At 46.6% G+C, this 23,341-nt stretch overlaps 1 protein-coding gene across 1 annotated transcript in view; it reads left to right on the forward strand.

Moving 5' to 3' along the window:
- Window positions 1-23,341, forward strand: part of ALPK3 (alpha kinase 3) — a 142,994-nt gene that overhangs the window by 46,936 nt on the left and 72,717 nt on the right. The window lies entirely within an intron of this gene.

The raw sequence follows: 23,341 nt of genomic DNA on the forward strand, positions 1-23,341 counted from the left end.
CGTCCTTGGCAGCGGTGGTGAACGGCAGTGAAAGTCCTTCTCTGACAGCGCGGGTGGCTGACGGCAGGAGCCCGGGATGTGCGGCGGTGTATTCAGCAGCAGTAGGAGCAGGTGGAGGTCATCTACAAGCGGCGGTGACCGGGAAGAAAGGCAGCGCTACACAACCACAGCTCAGGTGGGTGCCCGAGGCCAGATCAGAAGGTGGAGAACTGCGGGAAGAAGTGCGGGGAAAAGCGGAGGAGGTGTCCTTGTTGTCGGGGGCAGTTAGGAGCGGCTATCCATCCTTGGCAGTGCAGGAAGGTGAAAGCGGGAACTCGGGAAGCACGGCGGTGTCTGCAGCTGTAGTGTCGGTGGTGGGGTGCCGAGCTGGGGGGGGTGGTCCTACTTTTATACCGCGCAGAGATGACAACAGAGACACGATGGAGGCAGATTCTGGGTGCAACAGGTCCAAGTTTATTTCTTCACTTGCCGTCCGACTGACGGCACACCTCGCGGCCCTCCATTTCCAGAGCCGCTTCTCACACCGTACACTGGAGACGTGTCTGCACACACCGTCCCCTCCTTTACTGTCGACGCTCCTGACAGTTCCGTCACTGTGGCCGCCTTAGGCCCATTAACCAACAGCGCTTCTACTGCTCAGTCGTCGTGTCACATACGGTGTCTTACACCCAGTACCTCGTCTCAACTGCGGTCCTTTCCTGTCAGGACCACCCCCCTGACGTCCTCTCTCCTCAGTCCCCCTGGTCTGGATTCTCCTCAGAGTGCACAGACTGTCGTAGTCCTCCTGTCACTTGAGCTCCCCCTGGGGACTGGAACTTTCTGGAACCCTCCCTCAGTATTTATAACTTCCCCGGTTCCTTGAAACTGTCACTAACTGTCACCACGCCCCCCATGACCAACGGTTTCTAAAGCCCTAAGCTGCTGTAAAGTCCTTTGCTCACACTCCACCCTGCCATCTAATGGTCATCCCAAGGTACTGCACGTCCACTACACTTTTCTAGTTGTTTCCCCACTGTAATCACTGTCTCCTACCTACACTGTGCAAACCTATCTTTCTTCACTCTGACTAGTCCGTCCGTCCGTCAGGTCACCTTCCCTACACTCCCCCTTCCTTTGTCCATTGTCGTCCTCGACAATCGTCATCCCTGCCATCGTCGTTCTGAATCTACACCTACATTCTGTTGTCGGACCAGAAGTTGAGCCAAACCCACTATCTGCGGGGGCTGAACCATACTGGGAGCACTATGCTCTGAGCAGCCTACTGCTACTCACCAGCGCGCACGCCACATGACAACATCTTTCAAATTGGGCAAGGTACACCCGTATTCTCTCTACAGCGTGTATCTTTCCCCTACTCTCCCCTACTGTTACCTTTCACTATCCGGTACGCCATGATCGAGGCCACTCACCTACCAGATCATTGCCGGCGCCCGCCTTTCCTTCTTCAGGGGTGTCCGTGGTGTTGGGGACCTGACCTAGGACGGCTGTCTTTCTCACGTCTTCCAACTCATTTTCCTTCTTTCAATTACATGTCATGGTCGGCGTCCCGGTCTCCCAGACCTCCTCAACTCTTAGATCCCTACCGGATCTCACACTTTCCTTTGGTCCCGCAGACCTTCCCTTACCCGGACCTGTTGCATTTTACTTTGCATATTATACATCATACAACTTTATAATAGCACAAGTACCCCATTTTTTTATAATTTTTTTTTTTTCCGTTTTCTTTTGCTCATTTTAAAACCAACATATAACAACATAACATTGCATGTCTTCTTTCTCCCCCCTTCCTTGGACATGGACACTCCCTCTCTTCTAAGTATCCCCGCTCTGTCAGTCTAACAAGTAAACACAAACTATCCTGTAAGAGGAACATAGAAAAACAGACATAAAAATCACAGATAAACATTTCTTTTTTTTTTTTTTAAAAGCTGACCGCGAACTGTCCTTTTGACCTGCACAACGGTGCAACGAACTCCTGACAGTTCAATCCTCCTTTCGGTGGTCAGTAGTATGGGACCCCACAACCGTGGAGCTCCCAGGATGCAAGAAGTGTCCCTTTCTGCAAGATAGTATAAACGAGCCGTCCCGGGGGTCGTGCAGCCACCATGCCAGCCTCTCCCCTCTCATGGAGCAGGTTCCAGACTTCCTGACTTCCTGCCCCCTGGCCCTCTTCTTCTCTATAACTCCTGCGACCCAAACAGAGGGTCCGGCATGAGCCCTGGAGTCCGGTGGGCGGGACTTAACCGAGGATGACGGCGGGGCAGAGGCGGCTGATGATGTCAGCGGCCCTGCAGCCGCTGGGGCCGGGTGGCGGGCAGGGACAGCCGGATTTCTCGCAGATTGGGCCACAGGGCCTGACACATAGGCCGCAGCCGGCTCCACTGCCAGCATAGCCGCGGCCGCGGGATAGGCCACACCCGGAGTTTCAGACCGAGCCGGAGTAGCTGCCGATTCCGGGAATGAGGTCGCTACCGGCAGGGGACATGCAGCAGCGCCTTTTGTAGACAGTCTCCGCACCGGTGACACCAGACGTGGCGCCACCGGGCCTGATGAATCAGGAACGGGAACGGAGGCCCTGCTCAGCTCAGCGTAAACAGTAAGGGCCTCCTCGGCCAGACTTTCGGATATACAGGGGGCCGTGTGCTGCGGCTGAGTAGCGGGGACTTCTTGCGGAGCCGCTGGCAGAGCCGGGGGAACTCTCACCTTCCCCGACGTCGCGGCCTCGGTGGGCAGACTCTCCGCCAGTATTCTGGGTGGCCGCTCCCGGTGATTCCGCACAGGCTCCGCTTCCCCGCTCACCATCCTGCTGCCTGCTTGTGGCTCTGAAGATGACACTTTCTGGCGGAGCTCGATCTCCCGCCACCATTTCCACTCCAGGCGCCCGTTGCCTCGACATCCACAGCACCTTATATCGTCCGATGGGCAGCACTCGAATGGCGTCAGACAGCCGCAGCCAAGCTTTTCCTCTGTACCACTACTTCTGCTGGGTGGGGCGATGGCAGGACTTTCCACCCACTTGTCAGGGTCCAGTATGTGGGAGCGTCGGCCTCCTGGCACATATCGCTGGCCCCAGGGGTACGTAGGAGGGGGCCCCAGTCCATTGGGGACAACGGCAAATACCTGGATCTCTCCTCTGCGCCGAAGCAGCACCGCCATCTTGCTCTGGACCTGGTACCGCCCTGGATCCTCTGCTGACAATGCAGATATGCCACAGCGCTCCCAATTTGTAATCCACAGGTGAGTGATTTGTATTCCACAGGTGCTTATAATCCACGCAAAGCAGTCTGAGCCTTTTTCCATTTTTTTTTTTAGGCAGGCCTGCCGCAGAAGATGGTGTATTAGCGGCGGCGATCCTGCCGACTACGCCAAATGTAGTGTCGGTGGTGGGGTGCCGAGCTGGGGGGGGGTGGTCCTACTTTTATACCGCGCAGAGATGACAACAGAGACACGATGGAGGCAGATTCTGGGTGCAACAGGTCCAAGTTTATTTCTTCACTTGCCGTCCGACTGACGGCACACCTCGCGGCCCTCCATTTCCAGAGCCGCTTCTCACACCGTACACTGGAGACGTGTCTGCACACACCGTCCCCTCCTTTACTGTCGATGCTCCTGACAGTTCCGTCACTGTGGCCGCCTTAGGCCCATTAACCAACAGCGCTTCTACTGCTCAGTCGTCGTGTCACATACGGTGTCTTACACCCAGTACCTCGTCTCAACTGCGGTCCTTTCCTGTCAGGACCACCCCCCTGACGTCTTCTCTCCTCAGTCCCCCTGGTCTGGATTCTCCTCAGAGTGCACAGACTGTCGTAGTCCTCCTGTCACTTGAGCTCCCCCTGGGGACTGGAACTTTCTGGAACCCTCCCTCAGTATTTATAACTTCCCCGGTTCCTTGAAACTGTCACTAACTGTCACCACGCCCCCCATGACCAACGGTTTCTAAAGCCCTAAGCTGCTGTAAAGTCCTTTGCTCACACTCCACCCTGCCATCTAATGGTCATCCCAAGGTACTGCACGTCCACTACACTTTTCTAGTTGTTTCCCCACTGTAATAACTGACACCTACCTACACTGTGCAAACCTATCTTTCTTCACTCTGACTAGTCCGTCCGTCCGTCAGGTCACCTTCCCTACACAGCGGCGGCAGGAGCAGGAGAAAGCCGGCGGGGAAGAGCAGAGGAGATCTGCTTAAAGTCAGCGGTGTTTGAGAGCGGCAATGCATTTTTGACAGCACAGGGAGCTGGAGACAAGAGCCAAGGAGGAGTAGCAGTGTTTACAACCGAAGCAGGAAGATCCCAGCTACAGGCGGTGGTGATGGAGGAGGAAAGCAATGATCCACAAAATAGAGGCATCAATGGAAGGAACCCTATTGATCTGATTGGGGGAACATATTATAATGGAGGCTGGACAAACTACAATGACTTTGTGCGAGGACTTTGCCCATATGATTTGGCAGCAGTGGGAGAAACAAATCAGATGGTCAGTAGGGTGGCTTCTACATTGTACAACACTGGCATGACTTTCCTATACAAGGAGATCTCTGATGACAGGCTCAGGCATGATGCACCGGCATTTGTCCCTCAGGTGGGTGGAGGTGATGATGGCAGAACTGGGAAGGAGGGAAGGGAGGAGGGGAATTTCTCTGATTCTCTAAACAAAAATATTAATAGTGAGACCTCATCTAATCATTCATATATATCTTCAAACTCACTGGAAGGTTTAGAAAGTATACACTCAGATGAATTTATGAAAAGGATGGGGACACCTGAACTTGGGGGAAATGATTTTTCTGTTGACACGGACTCTGAGGACTACAGTCTATCAGGCTCTACCTCAGAGGATTCTGTCAGGGATGACAATTCTGAGTCTGGAGGAAACCATTGTACACAATTGGAGATGGATTATAATACCTCTGTTACATCACTAATAGATGAAATACCCGCTTCTGATGATTACCCTACAGAGGGTTTTATGGCTAAACTGCTAAAAGCTTTTTTGTCATCTATGGAATTATTGGGGAAAAAACTCAATACAAATAATGATTCCAAGGCAGTGATCGAACATAAAACTGAAACGACTGACCCTAACCAAGATAAAGCTTCTGAAACCTTTATAAAAAAGCTTTTCCAAAAGTCATCACTTTTCGCAGGGGATTATTGTCTTAATTCTACTGATATTTCTGTTACTCCATCTCTCGAATCCAAAATGGTCACACCTCCTTACTCAAAATATGAGTCCTATGTGTCGAGGGAATTAAGAGCCTATCCACACTATCAAAATCCGTGGAAAAGGTGCAAAATGATATTGATCTTTTTAGAAGTAGCTTGGCCACATATGAAGATCTGAGAAGGAAAAATAATATCAAAATCAGGGGAATCCCTGAAACAGTCCAGAACTTCCAATTAAAAAGCTATGTTTCCTCTATGATCTGTCATGTGTTTCCAAATATTGAAAAGAGCAATTTGATTGATAAAGCTTTTAGAATCCGTAGACCTTCTTCCCTCCCTCCTGATGTAGCCAGGGATGTCATCGTCACATTCTACCCTAACTGGGTCAGAAACAAGCTTTTAAATATTTCAAAAGAGCCGTCGTTTTCTTCATCTCCTTATGCCCATTTATCTTTCTATAAAGACTTGTCTAAAGACACCTGGACAAGAAGGAAATCATTTTACTCCATAACAAGCGAACTCCTCCGTGCCGGTATTCCCTATAATTGGACACAGAACTCTAATCTTCAGATTAAAAATGCATCAAAAGTGATCGTTATTTCATCACCGGATGAAGGCCACACATTTTTAAAAGATGCTGGATTATCACCTTCTGCGATTTCTTGTGGACATCTTGAGCAACGTAAATCTGACGTTCGTCCTGATTGAGAAAGACTCAGAATTCTATCTTCAGGGGACACCACATGTGTTTATAATATATACAATTCATGCTTGGCAATTTTAATTTTGATTATATTTGTGACTTTAAAGTAATCTCATCTTATTTTATAGCTAATGAATGAACCGATTTGCCCTCAACTGGTCCTATGGTCACCAGGAGTGGCCCCGGACGGGACGGGCCTTCATACATTTATAGATGCTAGTCGGTTTCCTTCTATAGTATTTGCAATTTATTGTTCCTTTTTTAGGTACAGCGGTAGTTACGTTATGCAAGGTTTTATACAGAGCAAAGCTATGAACAAAAATTTGTTGCATTTATTTCATACCAGCTTTGATCTTTATTACTGATGGAGTCGTAGTTATTAGTAATATAGTTACTTATTCATAGCAGATAGTGATAGGTAGTGGAAAATGCTATTAAGAGGGGATGTAGACTTATTCTACGTATATCTTAGGGATAAATACCGTAATATTATGTGCTACTAATAAGTACATTACCTTTAATAATGATATAATTTTGCTACTTTTTGTATGTCTGCCTGTCTATCCCCCATCGGGGGTCTCCCTGTCTTCACAGGGGGATTTCTTTCCTATTCCTAACTCTTCCCTTCCTACCTTCCTTTCCTGTTAAAATTCTAAAATTTAATAAAAATTATTGGAAAATAAACAGTATTATGCATTACAATATTTGGTCCTCATTCAGTAATAACTCTTTTTTGCTTGTTTGCTATATTCCTGCATCAGATCGTTTCTTAGAGTTGTTCAAAAGTAATCTGCAAGCATTGATGAATTCCATTTTCCTTGATATCTTTTGTCCATAGCCACAATATCCTAGTAAAATGTCTCACCGTGCTCGTCACTCACATCTCCAAGGTTTGATGGAAAAAAATCTAGATGCGAATGTAAGAAATAAATTTTATGGGCATATCCGGGACTTAACAAAAAACAAAAAATGCATCTAAGGCTGGTTTCAGATTTTCGCTTTTTACATGCAGCGCACGGTGCCGCTAAGCCCCGCCCCCTGCCTCCTCCCTGCTCGCCCCATCCGGTCATCGCTTCCTACTATCGCACACGGCTGCATATGTGGCGCCCCTGAGGCTCAGTCGCCACAGAGGTACTGCACCTTCTCCTAAGGTGTAGTGCCCCACCATCCAGGTAAGGTGGGAACTCCTTTCCACACTCCAACACTCGCACCCCACACAACAGGGTAGTTCTGCACAACCACAATGTGGCTCAGTGCTTAGAGAGTAGCAGAGCACCTCAGGTGGTTCCCTGCATGGAACACTGGATGAGCTGGGAGGTGGGTGGAGTTTAGATATATAAAAGAGTGGGAAAGTGTAGGATTAGGGGTTCAGTATGACAGAATGTCAGTGAGGAAGGAAGCCACTCGGGAGGAGTGGGGATCCCTGGAAGAAGGGATGGAGGAAGGAGTGCTGCAGCTGCCTCAGTGATCTGAGCCAGCTGGCACGGGAAAGGAACAGAAGGAGAAAGACGTAGATCTGCAACCTAAGCTTCCATAAGAGAGAGAAGGATCAGTACGGAACGAAGGAGTAGGAGAACAAAGAGGAGACGTGGGTTGGAAAAGGAACCCTGCCTATAAGTTCTCAGCGCAAGGCCGGGGCCCGGGCCCCGAGGTTGTATGGACACTTATGGTTCTGCAGCAGACACCGGTGGAGTAGTTGGCTGTAAATGCACTACTCCCAACTAAGACTTGGGGCAGAACAGCAATTGAATAGAGAGCCAGGACTCTGGAGAAAGGGGTCCCTGAGAGAGGCTACAGCTGTCTGCCAAACGAGTAGAATTGTTAGGAACATCTGACTGGAGGAACTCCAGAGTACCACGGCACTGGAGATCTTCACACCTTAAGGCGCAATAGAGGAGTCGTTCAGGAAAGGTACATGTTGGCGGAGAGTTGGAGAGGAGCTTTCCATCTGGCCTGGAGGTTGGCTGAGTCTCTGACCCGGAGGACACGGCCCGGAGGCAGGCACCCTTGTGTACCGCAGACCGTGAGTAAAGCTTTGGAACTGCAAGCCTCGGTGTCCTCCATTCATTCTTGCGCCAACCCACTCTGCACCGCTACATCTGGGTACCATCTTTTACACTGTCTGCGCCTCCTTCTGTTCCTATGCTAAAGATAGGGTGCGCAGATCGCATACAGCTGTGTGCGATAGTAGGAAGCGATGACCGGATGGGGCGGGCAGGGAGCGGGCAGGGGGCTGGGCTTAGCGGCGCCGTGCGCTGCATGTAAAAAGTGCAAATCTGAAACCAGCCTATGTACTAACAGGCAGGTAGTTGCATCTTATCTGCCTGTTGTACACGGCACCGTTCTTCCCCTGCACTAATGTAAATGCTACCCATGCAGCTTTTCCTTTCTGTGCAGCAAACAGAGAAACTCCTCACCTTTAAGAAGCTTACAAATCTGAGGTCCATTAAAGACTCCTTCCTTTACACTTAGGGTACCGTTACACCTAGCGACTCACCAGCGATCCCGACCAGCGATATGACGCGGTCAGGATCGCTGGTGCATCGCTAGGTGGTCGCTAGTGAGCTGCCACACAGGCAGATCTCACTAGCGACATAGCTGGGGACAGGGCTCGCTACTTACCTGTCAGACGCAGGAAGTGGCCGACGAGGAATGATCCAGGAGCTTCTCTCGCGATCAGCGATAACCAGCGGGGGAGCCGGTCGGAGGTAAGTATCACATGCAGCGATATCGCTAGCAATATCGCTGCAACGACACAAAATCGGTGACTTTACAGCGATATTGCTAGCGATATCGCAGTGTGTAATGGGGGCTTTACTTCACTCAACCTTGGAAATCTATCAATGATATACTTGAATGCATTTGCATTTTTATCCATTGCCTGTACAAAGTTCTTCATTAGTCCCAACTTGAGATGCAATGGTTTTAACAGAATCTTATGTGGGTCAACAAGTTCTGGATGCAGGACATTTTTACTCTCGGGCTGAAGTGAATGTTGTAGTGATATTCACTTGCACAACCATCCCACTTATTTAGAAAGCAGCAGTACTTTTTGTATCCACCCTGGAGACCAAGTAAGAGAGCAACCACCATTAAGTCACCACAAAAGGGCCACGAATGTTGGTCATAGTTCAGGTACATCAACAGCTGTTTCATGTTGTCATAGGTTTCTTTCATGTGGACTACATAACCAATTGGAATTGAAGGTAGCGCATTGCCATTATGCAGCAACACAGCTTTTAGGCTTGTTTGGGACGAATCGATGAACAGCCTCCATTCCTCTGGATTATGTCCGATCTTCAGATATTCCATTAAACTGTTTATGTTGTTGCATGCCACAAGATCGCCCTCCATAAAGAAAGTGGACAAGATCTTTATCACAGTTGCAGACTAAAAAAATCTGAACATCGCTAGAAGACTAAACTGCTGTGGCCTGGAACCTTAAAGGAAATCTGTCACCAGAAATAACGCTGTTAGCATGCAGATGTGTGCTTAATCTGCAGATTAACAGCGTTATTTTGCTGCCCGTCACCTGCACGTTGCCGAATGCAGCGGAGAGAAAATGATCTTTATTCTCCCCACCAGCATTTGGTATTCAGTCATGGAGGCGGGGCGATGCTAGTTCAGTCAATGCCTGAGTATAATGTACAGAGCGGACGCTGTAACCGCGTCTCCGACCTAACTGACACTGGCTCTACATTAAGGCCGGCTGTCAGTCAGGGCCAAGGGCGTGTATACAGCTGAGGGTGCTGACAGGAAGTCTTGGTCATGAGAGGAAGATGTTTCATGACACCAAGCTCCCTTTTCTTCCTCACTTGAGTTGAATGAAAATGCTTCTGGTGCTTTTGGAACCAACAGTTCTTCTGTATATGGTACTGGGCATATTGCAGATGGAATGTTTGGATACTGTAAAGTCCACTTCTTCTTCCTTGAAACTCGTTTACTAATGGGAGGTACCATGCAGAAATAACAATTGGTAGTGTTATCAGTTGGTTTTCTTCAGATCATTGGTACAGGAAAAGGCATAGATTGCCTCTTCCCACAAAACCACTGGGTAAGATGTGATACACATCTATTGCAACATATGTGTGGAGCCCAACTCTTGTCCTGATCTTCTATTCTAGTGCCAAAATACAGGTTTCCTTATCATGGTTGTCAAATATCTCCTTTGCAACAAAAAAAGTGACTTTTCACATATGTAGCAAAAACTATCCACTTTGTTAATGCAAGAACGAGGCATATCTGAAAAAAAACATATAGAAACATATCAGTATGCTAAGAAACTGTTTGAGCTAAGAAATCCAAAAATTGTACACCTTACACAGAGAGAATTTATAAGTAGGTGATGCAACTGTAATTCGTATTACATCATCAGAGCTGAGTTGGCATTTTTGATTGGTCACCCTAAGATGATACAGTAGAATACTTGATGCTCTATAAACTAAATAGATGACGTAATAGATGAGCTACTAACAATGCAATGATGAAAATGAAATAAAAACACGATTGTTCTATAAGCCTGCATAAAAGGTGTCAAAAGTAATTCCAACGTCCTCAGGATCTTGAAAATTAAAGCCAATCAGCAAATTTAAGCATCATATTCGTTATCAGCACCACAAAATTAGTTGAGGTCAACTACAGTTAGGTCCATATATATTTGGACAGAGACAACATTTTTCTAATTTTGGTTCTAGACATTACCACAATGAATTTTAAACAAAACAATTCAGATGCAGTTGAAGTTCAGACTTTCAGCTTTCATTTGAGGGTATCCACATTAAAATTGGATGAAGGGTTTAGGAGTTTCAGCTCCTTAACATGTGCCACCCTGTTTTTAATGTTTTTTGTTTCTGAACCAATTTGCCTGTGGAAAAGTGTAATTTTACAAATGTGGTTTATTCAACACAGAGTCACCATTCAAGATACCTGGACCTCATACATAATGTTAAGTGCACCTGAATTATGTTTCCTATATTAGATATCGTACCTTATTATATATTTAGCAGGTTTTTGCTGAGGGTATTTGGAGATGTGGGGAATATTTTATAATTCATGCACTTCTTTAATAGCAATGGGAGTAGGAATAATATGGTCTTTATGCATCTTTCAAGTTCATGCCATTGCGAAGGGGAAAAATATGAACTGTGACTTGTGAAATTAACAGGTTCAATGTTTGCACATAATTATCTATGGAAACCTTTTATTTAGTAGGAGAGTAACAGTGTGAGACCCTATTTGTATTCATTAGCCTGGACCCCTGGTAAAAGTATCACCTACACTTCCCAAATGTCAGCCACAAGTCTGTTGGGTCAAATGAATAAATTTATAAGTTATCTATATATGTATATACCAATGGCGCTAAAGCGTACAACCACAGAGCACAAAGCAGCAAGTATTAAGACAACACACCACTCAGATTTTCTCCATAAAAATAATAATAAATAAACCTTGTATAGACTTGCACTAATTAAATGTGTCCTGGTAAAAAACCCAAAGTTGCAAGAAAGTATCTTATGAAGAGATCTGTTACCTTTACTGGAGCTAAAGCTGGCGAGGCACGGAGAAAAGTCTTCAGAGTACAGATAAATTTCCAGATCCTTTCCCAAAGATACTCCCCGACACAGCTATATAAAGGGTTGCTGGAGCTAAAGGGTACTACCTCCTAGCATGCCGCCGTCCCGGCCGGTGACTGGCGTGCAGCTGGAGGTATGTATCGGCAGGCTGAAAGAAGTACCAGCCGCCGCTTGCCCTTGCAGGCCTGCTTTTGCAAGCGGCGGCTGGTACTTCTACAGCCTGCCGATACATACCTCCAGCTGCACGCCAGTCACCGGCCGGGACGGCGGCATGCTAGGAGGTAGTACCCTTTAGCTCCAGCAACCCTTTATATAGCTGTGTCGGGGAGTATCTTTGGGAAAGGATCTGGAAATTTATCTGTACTCTGAAGACTTTTCTCCGTGCCTCGCCAGCTTTAGCTCCAGTAAAGGTAACAGATCTCTTCATAAGATACTTTCTTGCAACTTTGGGTTTTTTACCAGGACACATTTAATTAGCGCAAGTCTATACAAGGTTTATTTATTATTAAATTTATAAGTTACAACTTGTATAATAGTCCAATTCTGGATTGTTACAAGACACACACCGGTACACAAGTGAAGCAAAAAATTTACAGGGCTACATAAATGTATTTAGAATAAAATAATGGAACTTTTCCCAGTTTAAACATGTAACATTCCCCAAAGAATCTATACACTTAGGTCGCTTTCACATGTCAATTCAAGAGAAAGACTTCCAACTATTCTCTGTTTTCCACCCATTTTGGCTTATAGATGTTGATGCACATTTACTGACCAAAACGAGCCAGTGTGAAAAAGGTAATAATTGGCTTTATTTATTATTTTTGTTCGCATGTGGCCATGTTATTACAGATAGATAAAAAACCTTATAGTTAGTTGTTATTAATAATTACGCTCCACTGGTTAGATACTTAACTAATCATTGATTTGTGTACATTGGCAAACATTTGAGTCCCAATGAAACAAATAGGATCAGGTCAGATAGAATCATACTTCTAAAACTGAAACCTTATCTTCATGGTGTTTATACAATTTAATACATTAAGTAACCAGTGAACAAAACTTTTTAAATTCTTACATACACAGAGATTATTTCCAAATGATAAGTAAATCTAAGCAGAGCGTGACAGTAAAGTTGAAAAGCCTTGGTGCTCTGCTGGCTCTATATACAGAAGGTGACCTCATTCTCAGCTGTGCAGAATGTTGACACTGATTAGTCATTCCCATTTTTGGATTTGCAAATATTACTTTACTAAACGCATACACACTAAAAGCAGCAAGTGATTTCATCATGTTTTAGAGACGAAAAACAGTGAGCACACATGGAAATCTGCCAGGAATGGTAGGAACAAGTCATAAAAAAAGATATCATTGTACGTCAATGCAAACTCGTGTCAGTGACATAAAAAATCTATATACCGTATATGCTTGAGTATAAGCCGACATGAGTATAAACCGAGGCCCCTAATTTTGCCACAAAAAACTGGGAAAACTTATTGATTTGAGTGTAAGCCAAGGGTGGGAAATGCAGCACCTACTGGTAAATTTCAAAAATAAAAATAGATACCAATAAAAGCAAAATTAATTGAGACATCAGTAGGTTAAATGTTTTTGAATATTCATATTGAATCAGAAGTACTATATAATGCTCTATACAGTTCATGATGGGCCCCATAAGATGCTCCATAAAGGTTGATGATGGGCCCCATAAGATGCTCTATACAAAGTATGCCCATATAATGCTCCATAAAAGTTGATGATGGCCCCATAAGATACTCCATATTAAAATATGCCCCATATAATGCTGCACAAAGGATAATGTTGGCCCCATAAGGTGTGCCACAGAAAATATGCCCCATATAATGCTGCACAAAGGTTAATTGTGGCCCCATAACGTGATCCATAATACAATATGTCCCATGTAATAATGCTGCAGCTGCGATTAGAAAAAAAAATAAATTACATACTCACCTCTCATCGCTGGGGGCCAGGTGCCGATGTCCTGAGCAGGCGGGGATACTGACGTGCTATGGGGGTCAGATGCCGGTGTCGCCGCTTGCTCAGGCCCCCCACACAGGCTATATTCACCTGTCCGCGTTCCACCGCTGCATGCGGCTCTGTCTTCCGGGTCCTCTGTCAGTGACTGTTCAGGCAGAGGGAGCGCACTAACCGCACCCTTTGACCTGAATGTCACAGCCAGAGGATCCCAAAGACAGAGCAGCGTGCAATGGTGGAACGCAGACAGGTGAATATTGCCAGTGCCAGGGGCCTGAGCAATTGCGACACTGGCACCTGACCCCCATAGCGCGCTGGTGTCCCCGCCTGCTCAGGCCACCAGCATCTTGCCACCAGCAATGAGAGGTGAGTATGTCATTTTTTTTTTAATCGCAGGGACCGTGACTCTTGTATAAGCCAAGGGGTTCTTTTTCAGCCAAAAAAGGGGGCTGAAAATTTCGGCTTTACAAGAGTATATACAGTATTTATCACTGTTTTCTTTTCTAGGAAGTTTTTTGCAAATATCAGAAAACAGTCAGAATTTTGTGTTTGTTAATTTGATCGTCATAAGATATGTGCTTTCTTGCAATTCGCAATTCCACAATGTAGTACAAAAATATTTCTCTACAGGGCTGTCTGGGTTGGGGCATGTTACTAGAAAAAACTTTTCGACAGTAAGGGTGATCAGTGAGTGGAACAGGCTGCCATGAGAGGTGGCGAGTTCTCCTTCAATGGAAGTCTTCAAACAGAGGCTGGACAGACATCTGTCTGAGATGGTTTAGTGAATTCTGCACTGAGCAGCAGGTTGGACACGATGACTCTAGATATCCTTTCTCACTCTAACATTCTATGATTCTTATCTACGTTGACAAGTTGAGGATTTTTGCAGAAATTTCAGCTTTTGCAATGTCTTAGGCCTCTTTCACACATCAGGTTTTCGCCGTCAGGCACGATCCGGCACTTTTGACAAAAACCGGATCCGGCGAAATGCAATGCCGGATCTGGTTTCCCCCCCATTGAATTGCATTAGCGCCGGATCGGGCCGGATGGCCATGCGTTTCATCCGGTTTTCGCCGGATCCGGCAATGTGTCGCAATCCGGCGTCTGGAAAAAACGGCTACTGTAACGTTTTTTGTCTCCGGCAAAAAAGCTGGACACGCCGGATCCGGCGTATCTGGCTTTTTCACACAATGAAAGCCTATGAGCGCCGCAATGCGCCGGATCCGGATATAGCCGGATCTGGTGGCCGGATCCGGTTTTTTGGGTCTGAGCATGCTCAGTAGCTCTGCCCACAAGCCACATATATAAAAGCATGACAGTGGGACCCTCAGCCACACCCAACATGCCACACAAGACAGCAACCAGGCGCAGGAGAAGGCAGGAGACCACTGCAGCACCATCAGCACCACCACCACCACCCCAAATGGAGCAGCATGCTGAACAACGGGAGGGGAGTCCAGCAGCAGATGAGAGAAGGTAATTATCAAATCCCCCATTCCTCAAAACTAGGGCCATGGAATATCAAGATATTCATTGGCCCTTTGTTTCTCTTTATTCAACAGCCGCCCAAGAGATTCAGCAGCAGCAGCAGTGGCAGCACTGACAGCACTGGCAGCAGCACCACCCACAGCTATGGAGTCTGGCCAGCAACAGGACAGCACATCTTCTTCTGGGAGCCCTCCCTCGCATCGTCAGCGTTTGACGGTAAGTTTTTATTTCCAAAATCCATCATCTCTGGAATATATGTCTATTCATTGCCTTTTATTTCAAAACAGGATTCACAAGCTGAAGAGGAGCTCCCAGAAGAAGAAGGAAGGGGTGGACAGACACCTGTAGTGGGCTCACAATTGGTAAGTTTTTTGCATCAAACGCAGAAACACAACATCACACTACACACAACACATAGAAAACAATGTTCTGCAGACCACACACAGCAAACAAATGCCTACATCCAAACACATAAATTTTTTTCTTTTCTTCTCTAGTCTTCCCAATCTGGTGCTCGGCCAAGAGGTCCTCGCAGTGCCTCCCAGGGTCGTCGGCGACAGCAACGTGGCGGTCACCAGCGTGTAAGCATAATATTTAAGTGAAATTTTGGTACACTTTTTATTTCATGTCTTAAGTGTGGTGACTAATTTTGCTATTTTTCTCTTTTACTTTAACAGCCTTCACAGTGTGCTCCCGACTCACACGGTGAGGATGGAGGAATAGATGTGGACCACCTCATCGATCTCGTCAGAGAAAGGGAGCCGCTATGGAATATGGCTGACCGCCGCCATGCTGACCTGATCGTTACCCGACGACTCTGGGAGGAAATCTGTTCGCTCCTTGTGGCCCGCTGGGAGGACCTCGATGCTCGGGCCCAGATTAAAGAGCGTAAGTATATACAGTACCGGTTGCTTGATGTAAACCAGTGTTTCCCGAACTCCAGTCCTCGTGGTCCCCACGGATCATCTGTTCAGGATTTCTATTTACTATGGAAATCCTGAAAACATGACCCCTGGGGACCATGAGGACTGGAGTTTGGGAAACACTGATGTTGTATACTAACCACTTTGTCCTTTCTCGTTTCAGGGGACAGAATTGTGAAGCGGTGGCGGTCTGTGAGGGATCGTTTCAAGGAGTTCAATAAAGAGATGCGGGCCCCGAGTGGATCTGGAGGACGCAGGAGCAAGTACAAGTACGCACGAGCCCTGTCGTTCCTCTGGGATACAATGGTCACCAGAAGGTAAATATTACACACCACATGTGAAAAAAAAATGTTTAGATGTAACAATTTTTTTTCAGCCAGGGCCATGCCATGTCACTATTTTAATTGTTTTTTTTTTTTTTCTTTATTCCACAGCATGGTGAGCAGCACGATTGGACCCTTCTGAGGCGATCCCTGAGGAGACCGGCACCGAGGGACACTTCGACCGCCCCGGTACATCTGCACCTTCCCAGCCTTCCCACACATTCGACCCATCTGTCCCATCCACCAGCACAGGAGCATCGTGGCCGCCTACATTACATGAAGCTGCTGGTGAGGAGATCGCTTTCCCTTTACCCCACCCTTCTGCCCCTGCCACCTCTAGTACACCTGCGGGTACTGGGCGGCAGCGGCAGAGGGGTCAGGAAAAGACTTATGCGCCAGAGTTCTTGCATCTGAATGCATCTTTCCAGAACTGTCTAAAAGTCTTGTCAGAGCAAATCTCCGCAGGCTTTCAGCAGATCAACTCCAGCATTCTGGAGGTGAAGACACTTCTGCAAACCATGCATTCAGAAGCAAGATCTTCGCCAAACCACACCTTTTTCAGGTCTGTTGTGGAGCGCATGGCAACGCTCTCTCCTACCCAGCAGATGCATGTAATGCATTCGTGCCACGGTGCTCTACAGCACGTTACCTCCCAACCTCCTCCTCCCACCCCAGTAGTTCCTCCACCTGCACCCCCTCCAGCCACTTTCCATCCTCCCCCTCCTATTACATACCAGCCACCTCCCCAGTACCAGCAACCTCCCCAGTACCAGCAACCTCCCCAGTACCAGCAACCTCCCCACTTCCAGCAACCTGCCCCGTACCAAACTCCTTCCCCATACAACTTTCCATCAACATCATCTGCTCCTACAGTCCCTGCCCAACCCTCCACTCCACCGCCCACCACCTCTTCTGCCTCCCACATTTCCACCCATTCTGTAGCTTTTTCCACACCTTCACCTCTAACTGTTCCTTCCATGATCCCAGTCCTCTCTCCACACACCCAGTGTCGAAGTGTCCCGCAGCCCCTCCAGCAGTATTTCCACCCCACACTACACAGATTTGTAATGTGTGTTTTTTAATAAAAATGCCCATTGGGTTTAAAACCTTTATTAAAAAAGTTTTTTGCACTTTAAAAACATTTTACAAAAAAAAAATATTTTAAATAAAAGTTAAATTATCGTTTCACAATGGTTGTCTGTCATTTCTTACTGTGGCGAACTATGTTTAAAAAAAAGGTTAAATACAGGGTATTTCAAAGGTAAAAAGGTATTCAAAACCAGGTATATAACTGTGGGTAAATTTTAGCTTTTTGCCACAGTTGTGTTCCTGGTTGTGTTTGAAGCAAAGTATTTCACCTAAAAAGTTGTGTTTATTGTTGGTGATTTCCTAACAATGTACACAACTTTTGTTAAAAGGTGAAATACTTTGCATAAAACACAACCAGGTACACACCTGTGGCCTAAAGCTAAAAATAGTAAGACCATGACAAGATAGCCAACTTTGGTTGGCAAAGGTATATACTGTTGGTACAGAAGGTACACAAGTTTGGTTAAGGGCACAAATCTTTCACACTCTGTCATCCTGCCAGTGTACTCTGCCTTGAGGTGACATAAAGTATAGTGCAAAATTGTCCCTCATTACTGAAACCGTCACAGAACTTCTAGTGGTAATGTCATGGTAATCTTGCAAGGTGGTTTCTTCAGAGGTGTCCTCAATGGAAATGGGTTCCTTGCAGATAACAAAATTGTGGAGTACCACGCAAGCTTTGATCACCTCGTCCACAGTTTCTGTCTTGAGGTTGATCGCAGTCAATAGGACCCGCCATTTGGCTGTCAGAATACCAAAGGTACATTCAACCATTCTTCTTGCTCTTGCGAGGCGGTAATTAAAAATGCGTTTTGTTCTTGACAATCCTCTGCTACCGTATGGTTTCAAAAGGTGTTCTGACAGCTGGAAGGCTTCATCCCCTACACAGACAAATGGCATAGGTGGACCAGATGTTTGCGGCAGCGATCTAGGGGATGGGAACTGGAAGGTGTTTCCATACAGTTTACGCCCCATGGCAGACAGTTTGAAAACTTGAGAGTCATTGGAGCGGCCATAGGCCCCAATATCAACAGCAATAAATTTGTATTCCGCGTCAGCGATGGCCATGAGGACAATTGAAAAATATTTCTTGTAATTGAAATATTCCGATCCTGATCCGGCTGGCTTTACAATGCGGATATGTTTCCCGTCCACAGCGCCCAAGCAGTTCGGAAACTGACATATCTGTTGAAACTTTTCTGAAATTTCAATCCACCTCTCTGTTGTGGGCTCTGGTAAAAACTCTTCAGCTAAGGAGTCCCACAGTGCACGGCATGTGTACTTCACTATGGTGGAAATCCCGAGTCTGTACTGGAAATGCAGTGACGAAAGGGATTCTCCAGTTGCAAGAAATCTGTGGGGAATTAAAAAACAATCAATTAGTTTAAAATCACAGCATTACATACCAAAAGTCAGCTCTAACACTTGGAGATGCAAACTACCACCAACAAGATTGCAGTGAAAGTGTGCTCTGATGCGAGCATATCCAGTAAATGTGGCTTACCTTAAAGTCACCATCAGATGCTCTGCGGGTGAAACAGAAAAGCGGCAATAGGTGTCCGATTTTCTTATGAGGTGTGCAATGCGCTCCACCAAGTAATCAAAATTCTCCATTTTCATCCGAACATATCCAAAAAATGTATCCGGGTTTCGTCTAAGGTCCATGCAGAGTGTAGAATAGACCCCATGCGTCATTCTCTTGGCTGTGATGGGGTGGATCCACAAACGTCGTCGTCTACGATGCCTGATGCACTGCTGTCTCGCTGTCTCCTTCTCCAGAACAATCACCCTCAAACGATTCGCCTCCGCTGTAAAATCCGCTAAATTCTTCAGAATATTTCAGAATATTTCCAATCACAACATCCATCTTCGCCAGTAACTTGCTCTTCTCTCCAACCTGCACTTTCTTCTCTACAACCTGTCAAAGAAGGGCTGTAGGAACACGCTATATATAGTTTTTCAGTAGCCAATCCCTTTCGGAAGGCCACAAGGGGCGATTTTAAAAACCGGATCCGGTGTAATCCGTCGAAAAACGGATCGAAAACCGGATGAACCGGATGAGACGGATCCGGTTTTGGCTGTCAAGTGCAAGACGGATCCGGCAGAAAGCCGGATCCGTCACATCCAGTTTTACTAAACATTTGCCGGATCCGGCGCTCCGGCACGACGCTGGAACGCGCCTGACGCCGAAAACCTGATGTGTGAAAGTAGCCTTAATAGACATGCATGTTCTTTTCATCTAAATTTTTAAAGGGGTTCTCCAGTAAAAAAAATAATAATCATTTTATTTCTATAGCACCAAAATATTTCGCAACACTTTAGATTTATGATAACTTATGTGTAACAGCTGGAAATGCACCAAACATTAATCTGCTAGGAGAAACATATCTTCCATCCAGTAAAACACCCTTTACTGTACCACAACACATAGAATAGGTGTATACTGTATATATATATATATATATATATATATATGTCAGCAGTGACACATATACAGTGGGGCAAAAAAGTATTTAGTCAGTCAGCAATAGTGCAAGTTCCACCACTTAAAAAGATGAGAGGCATCTGTAATTTACATCATAGGTAGACCTCAACTATGGGAGACAAACTGAGAAAAAAAAATCCAGAAAATCACATTGTCTGTTTTTTTTTCCTTTTATTTGCATATTATGGTGGAAAATAAGTATTTGGTCAGAAACAAAATTTCATCTCAATACTTTGTAATATATCCTTTGTTGGCAATGACAGAGGTCAAACGTTTTCTGTAAGTCTTCACAAGGTTGCCACACACTGTTGTTGGTATGTTGGCCCATTCCTCCATGCAGATCTCCTCTAGAGCAGTGATGTTTTTGGCTTTTCGCTTGGCAACACAGACTTTCATCTCCCTCCAAAGGTTTTCTATAGGGTTGAGATCTGGAGACTGGCTAGGCCACTCCAGGACCTTGAAATGCTTCTTACGAAGCCACTCCTTCGTTGCCCTGGCGGTGTGCTTTGGATCATTGTCATGTTGAAAGACCCAGCCACGTTTCATCATCAATGCCCTTGCTGATGGAAGGAGGTTTGCACCCAAAATCTCACGATACATGGCCCCATTCATTCTTTCATGTACCCGGATCAGTCGTCCTGGCCCCTTTGCAGAGAAACAGCCCCAAAGCATGATGTTTCCACCACCATGCTTTACAGTAGGTATGGTGTTTGATGGATGCAACTCAGTATTCTTTTTCCTCCAAACACGACAAGTTGTGTTTCTACCAAACAGTTCCAGTTTGGTTTCATCAGACCATAGGACATTCTCCCAAAACTCCTCTGGATCATCCAAATGCTCTCTAGCAAACTTCAGACGGGCCCGGACATGTACAGGCTTAAGCAGTGGGACACGTCTGGCACTGCAGGATCTGAGTCCATGGTGGCGTAGTGTGTTACTTATGGTAGGCCTTGTTACATTGGTCCCAGCTCTCTGCAGTTCATTCACTAGGTCCCCCCGTGTGGTTCTGGGATTTTTGCTCACCGTTCTTGTGATCATTCTGACCCCACGGGGTGGGATTTTGCGTGGAGCACCAGATCGAGGGAGATTATCAGTGGTCTTGTATGTCTTCCATTTTCTAATTATTGCTCCCACAGTTGAATTCTTCACTCCAAGCTGGTTGGCTATTGCAGATTCAGTCTTCCCAGTCTGGTGCAGGGCTACAATTTTGTTTCTGGTGTCCTTTGACAGCTCTTTGGTCTTCACCATAGTGGAGTTTGGAGTCAGACTGTTTGAGGGTGTGCACAGGTGTCTTTTTATACTGATAACAAGTTTAAACAGGTGCCATTACTACAGGTAATGAGTGGAGGCAAGAGGAGACTCTTAAAGAAGAAGTTACAGGTCTGTGAGAGCCAGAAATCTTGATTGCTTGTTTCTGACCAAATACTTATTTTCCACCATAATATGCAAATAAAAGGAAAAAAAAACAGACAATGTGATTTTCTGGATTTTTTTTTCTCAGTTTGTCTCCCATAGTTGAGGTCTACCTATGATGTAAATTACAGACGCCTCTCATCTTTTTAAGTGGTGGAACTTGCACTATTGCTGACTGACTAAATACTTTTTTGCCCCACTGTATATATGTGTTTGTCACTGACGTCTATATATTTTTATATATGTATTCTATGTGTATATATCTACTGTTTTGGGAGCTGTCAGTGTGATTTTACAGTAGCCGGACATAAATTGCCGGCTTTTCAAAGGACACCGATGCGTAAAAATCGGACAGCACGCCGATTGTTTTTCTTGCACACATAGACTTTCATTGGCGAGTCTCGGCCGATATACGGTGCAAATTGCAGCATGCTGTGATTTCACTCGCACGTATAATACGGCCGAGAAATAAATCGCTAATGGGAGCTGGCCGATAGTTTAACAGCGGTCTGAGTGGTATGCGATTTTTTGTCTCGCATAGCACTCGTCCGTATTTCTCGCTAGTGTGACTCCAGCCTAAGGAGGTCAATCTGGGTTAACTCCTGGGGTGTGAGGCTTTGGGCTCTTGTTAGTATAACAATTAACAATGTGGCCTGTTCCCCAACAGGATTTTTCTTTAGTAGCCCTGAGCCCCATTTTAGTTTGAGACCCCTGTCCTAGAGGATATTGCTTCTCTGATCTCATAATTCTTGTGTGTTTAACTTTTGCTTGATTGCTAGTATATGAAAAGGTGCAGGATAGTTCTAGACATCTTGGTGAAGGAAGGCTCAGACTGGCACACAGGTGAACAGGAAAATCCTCTGGTGGGCCCTTATGCAAGAGTAAGCCACTTACCCCCAACATGAGCAGTAGTTTCCCAATACATTAATTCACTTTGTACATACAAAAGCAGGATCTCATTCATTGAACCCAGGGCCGGCGTCAGCACCCGGCGCACCCGGGCAAGTGCCGGGCCCTGGCGAGACGGGGGGGCCCACTCACGCTGTCTGGGATACCTACAGTATGCCGCAGCCCCGTATTCATTCCCCTGCATCCTTGGGGTGGGCCCATCCTTGCTGCACTCCCGCCCCACCCATCACTTCCTTGTTGTATGGAGGACGGGGTGGGGAGAGTGCTAGGTGCTAATAGCAGGATGGGAGCTCGCGGGGAGCGCAGCTGCTGTCTCCTCGTACTTTTCCTCCGTCCTCCCCTGCAGCCATGGTGCGGGCCCGGACCGGGGTCCGCGTCCTCCAGCTGGAGCCAGTGCGGGTGCCAGAGACCCTGCAGCGGGGCAGCAAGTACATCAAGTGGGATGAGGTGAGCGGGGCCCGGCCGGGATGGCAGGGGTTAATAGTGAGGGGGGCAGGTCCCGGCCATCACACAGGGGGCACTGTACACTCCAGGCAGACCTGTGGCATGCTGGCACTTGTTTTGCTTTCCGAAAGTTTTCCTTATGATGTAGTGTCCTTACCAGGGGCCTGCTTCTTGTCATCTAGTGTGGTACTACAACTCCCAGCGTGCCATGTCAGCCGCAGGATGAGGACTACAGTCCATGGACAATCTGTGTACAATCGTGTGAGCGGTGTGTGCAGTCGTAAGTGAGATCTGTGTACAATCGTGTGAGTTGTGCGTGCAGTCGTACGTGAGATCTGTGTACTATCGTGTGAGCGGTGCGTGCTGTCGTACGTGAGATCTGTGTACTATCGTGTGAGCGGTGCGTGCAGTCGAACGTGAGATCTGTGTACTATCGTGTGAGCGGTGCGTGCAGTCGTATGTGATACATTATAGTATTGTATAGTATCTTCCCACTGCCGTGCAAATGGGACGCCCTCACACCCAGGGCTGTGGGGTACTCGATACCGGGCCCGATGAGCTTCAATTGGAGATGTCACGGCAGCTGTAACCCTGCCCGTGGCCCTGGGCACCCATTGTAAAAGGGGTTGTTTCAGTGTGCTTATGGTGATGAAAGTTTATAAGTGATTTGTGACGCCACCTGTGGTGTTCGGCAAGAAGATGTAAGCCGACGCTGCAGACAGATCCTCTGGGACAGATGGTGTGGTGCAGCAGTGATGTTGTAGCCCTCCACAGGCAGGGCTGGAGTCCCAGGGCAGTGTAGGTGAAGTGACACGTAGATGGTGTAGTGTC

This window comes from Dendrobates tinctorius, unplaced genomic scaffold (genome assembly GCF_039654945.1).
Source record: "Dendrobates tinctorius isolate UK_male_01 unplaced genomic scaffold, ASM3965494v1 ptg000062l, whole genome shotgun sequence".
Lineage (NCBI taxonomy): Eukaryota > Metazoa > Chordata > Amphibia > Anura > Dendrobatidae > Dendrobates > Dendrobates tinctorius.